Here is a 4,222-nt window from a genome sequence, read left to right as displayed (position 1 = left end):
CGCATCATTCCATAACACATTTACTCTATTTCAGGTAGGTTAAAGTCAAGTCAGTTGCGCTTTTACTGATGCGACTAGCATCTCTGCATAGTTAGCTTCTATATTTTAGCTTAAAAACAAACACGAAAAGAGTCTGCAGGCCCTCACCGTGAGTGCCTCGCACATGTCCGACATTTTAACCACGCTACATCAAACTCTTCAACATGTGATTACACTCTAGTTTTACCTTCCTTCTTTCTGCCACAAGACACTTATGAGATGTTACTACTGCTTTCTATTATTATTTATCACCCAAATTAACTGCAAAACAGAAAAAACAAAGCCGGTTAAAGGAGCTACTCTTTCTTCATCTCTGCACTGCTTCATCTGACACTGGTCAACTTCTTCTACTGACCAGCAAGTCAGCAACTGGTGCACACATACCCACGCCGGGCGTCGACACCGTCAGCAGCATGAATCGCCCGCACACGGGGCAGTAGTCCTGAAGTCGCACGGTCGCAGACGGCGCAAACTCCTTTTTTTTTGTGCTCCTCGTCCTCCGCTCTTAGGACCCGCCGTCGGCGGTATATCCGGCCGTGTTCCGAGCGCGTTCGCGCACTCGAGTCTTGTGCAAACCGTCCGCGGACCCCTTCCGATGATGATGATGATCCTCCGGCCGCGGCAGATTCTCGCGTTTGTTTTCGAGTCATAATGTAGTTGCGGACGCTCTCCGATAAGCCGCTGCGTTTCATCGTGCCTTTCTCTCTCTCTCTCGTGCTGTGTGTCTGTTATTTTTTTGGTAGTGGCGGCACGCGTAAGTATGTCATAGTCCGTTCGACGCGCACGAGTGGCACAAGTTTCGTTTGCACGGATCTTCTCGCGCGCAGCCTTCGATCGTGACCATCGCGTAGCTCTGGCAACCCACGCAGAAAAACTCGTGGATCCCGGGATAGACCAGACTCTTCTCTCGCTCTCGACGTTCTCTGGCCCGCGCTATTTGATCCGGTTTGATGCGCGTCGCGCATTTCCTCTGCTGCGGAGCATCCATTCTGCTTACTGCTGAAACCGGGTACAATTGGAACCGTATTTATATGCATGTCTCTCGTCGGTCTGTAAAATTTTGCTAAACACACACACACACACACACACACACACACACCTTTTATTAGGGTCGGTAAATAAACATTGTCTCTATCCTCCCTCACAACGACGCGACAAACTCGCGAACGCGAGCCGTCACGGCCTCTCGTTTCTCCGCGTTGTTCTCAAAGTCCTCGTCTCTGTCCAGAATCAGAACGGGCGTCCTCTCGKCCATCTTTTCCCGGCCACACGCAGACGGCCGTCAGACTCCTCCCGGCCTAGTCCATCGCGTTGAAGAGGAGGAAACACGAAACTGGGATGAAGTAGGTTTTCCAGACGCCTCCGTTTTCCACCGTGGTCTTGATTTCGGAGGTCACGGATGGAAAAACCCCGATGGTGACGATGAAATTGAAGCAGATGGACAGAGCCATCACCCAAATCTTTGTAAAGATGTTAAACACAGAAACAACCGTTGTTGTCGTTTCCTCCTCCGTGAAATTCGTGTCCTGACGATTTTCTTCTATCGTGTTTTCCCTTTTTATGAGCAAATCCATCTTATTTTCCTCATCGACAGTATATTTTCTAGATCCCTTACACTCCGCGTAGTACCGAAATAACTCCATTCTGAGCAAAGTGAGATAAACCAATATGACCAAAAGAATAACAAAACAGGCTGTGATAAAGTAACCAAAAGCACCGTCCTGCAATCTGGTTCTGGTGGCCAGTGTGCAGATCATGGAGAAAGCAGCGAAGGTGCCGGCCAGACCCTGTCCGCTCATGATAGGGGCGGTGTAGGAGGCAGGCAGCCCGAACAAACTGCTCTGATAAATCGCCCCAAACGAGTTGATACAGACAATTTTGATCATAACGAGGACAAAAAAGACCAGAGGCTCCACGTCCACTTTGACAAACACTGCTGTCAGCATGAAAACCACCAGGATTACGATTAAACAGCCTGAAATTCGCAGCTTCTGTGGAATCCTCCGATGAACGAAAGAGTTGAGGCAGGAAAACACGAGCAGAGGCGCCATGGCACAAAGCGTCATCACGTTGTTGTATTTTGACTCAAGCACGTTGCGAGTTTGTCTCGCGGTCGCATTGCTCGTTGTGTAGTTCAAGTCTTTCAGTCTGCTTGTGAAGTACAATGTTGCCGTCGTGAAGAAATTCCAGGGTAAGAGAGTTCCCAGACCCAAGATGAAGAAAATAATCCATACCGCATTGTATTTATCTCGAGGCGCGTTGATGACCATCATGTTTTGGTATATAACAGACCGTTGTGGCTCGTTTGTTATCACTGGTTTTTTTTAACGGAGACGGACCCGGTTCTTTAGCTCTCGTGTTGCAGCTCCGGCTTCTTGTACTGCAAAATCCCCGTGCGCGTTTAGAGACCGCCCGATGGGTGGGTTTATGAAAAATATAATATTGTTCAAAACAATGATATACATTGAGGAAAATAACACAGTAAATAAACGGTTTATATTATTTATATTTTGACTCTTGAATAAATATCTTTATTTTTTTATTAAAAAAAACAAACATCACCTCACGTTTGTCTCCGCAGGTAAAGCCAGAGACGATATGGCCGAACGGTTAAGGTGAAGGACTGTCAGTTCGGTTGTCTTTTCTACACATACGCTGGTTCGAATCCAACGTTCGCCGATGATACGTAATGTTTATAACATATAGAGCAACAGGAAAAACACAGAATACATTTTATTTATATGATTTTTATTTACGAGAAATTAAAGGCAAACATTACAAGCTTGTTTGTTTATTGTCATACATAGTCCGTTACCTTAAATGTACCTATTCCTCGCATAGGTCGGCGATATATTCCATCACATAAAACACATCGCCGATCAACTCCTTCTTGCATTGGTTTGCTTCTTTCGTAACACCTCGTTCTTTAAATATGCCACGATTAAACTCGTCGTTGACTGTTTCTTGTTGCAGACAATCACACTCCCACGATAACAAGGGTTCGCACATGAACATCGTAGCTCGTTCTTGTTGATCGCGCAGATCGGCCATATAAAATGGAAACTCCCACATTTTGAATTTTCTGCTGTAGTACGCCTCTTGAACTTTGTCGGGGTGTTCAACCGACAAAGCGTCGTTGTATATTTCGGCGATGTCGGAGCACTTGTCTCTTATTTCACACGAAACTTGTTCTACGTGATCGCGTAGTTTGTTTATTTTTTCTCTTTCTGCGTATAGCGATTCCGAATCTTTTTTATCTGCGCATCGCATGTCCCATTCCGTATCKAATTCGATCTTCAGCGTGTTATATGCCGTTGCTGTCACGGTGTACTTCCAATTCACGCGCTTTTCGATTTCAGGGTCGAAGGACGTTTGCGTTTCGAATCTGAGACTGAAGCCCTGAACGGTTATGCATTTTTTTAATATACACATCGGCTTTACGATTGACCGCGCCCTCCCCCCCTTTTTTTTGTTCGTACATTCACCGACCTACCGCAAATTCTGTTTTAATTATGTCGATAAAGCCATTCGCATACCACCGACCGATCAGAATCGCATCGTTTATTACACTAATAGAGTTCAACGGGTCTGTTGGAGACAGCGCGTATTCATAGTTATGAACACACGCATCGTTGCGCACAAACGAGTTATAAAACAAAGGGTTTACAAAACAACATGCAATAAAATGTATGTTAATGATCTTATTTTGTTATTGTTATTTACATTCATGTTACATGTTTCCACAAAAAAAAAAACATCTTCATAGTCCACCATCTTCAGTGTACCCGTTCGGATGTGTCAACGATAGTTTCCATTGTACTGAACACGTCTCGGACCAACTTCTTTCTGCGGTCATTCGCTTCTTTCGTACAGCCACGTTCTTTATGCAAATGTAGGGATATGCTGTTGTCGATGTTATGGACAATATTATATCATAAATACCTCGTAATTATTAGCATAACAAAGGGGCACCACCTGTTTATTTCAGGAAATAATTCATTGATTTTAAATCAGTCTTCATTACTGAGTAGTGAATTCTATCATTTTCAAGACATAGCCAAGAAATGACGCACAGACAACGGAATTTCATAATATACCCTATATTAAAATGATTCAGAGGTCACAATACAACAGATTATTTGGGCAGACAGAGACAATTATCATCAAACCTGAAGTCTAATAA

General features: G+C 44.4%; 1 pseudogene; it reads right to left on the bottom strand.

Moving 5' to 3' along the window:
• Positions 1 to 1,244: 1,244 nt before the first annotated feature.
• On the bottom strand, positions 1,245 to 2,312 carry LOC106529324 (equilibrative nucleoside transporter 1 pseudogene; annotated as a pseudogene).
• Between the last annotated feature and the right edge of the window lie 1,910 nt (positions 2,313 to 4,222).

Source organism: Austrofundulus limnaeus, unplaced genomic scaffold, assembly GCF_001266775.1.
Source record: "Austrofundulus limnaeus strain Quisiro unplaced genomic scaffold, Austrofundulus_limnaeus-1.0 Scaffold437, whole genome shotgun sequence".
Classification (NCBI taxonomy): Eukaryota; Metazoa; Chordata; class Actinopteri; order Cyprinodontiformes; family Rivulidae; genus Austrofundulus; species Austrofundulus limnaeus.
The sequence above is the reverse complement of the archived record's forward strand: the minus strand, read 5'-3'. Positions and strand labels throughout refer to the sequence as shown.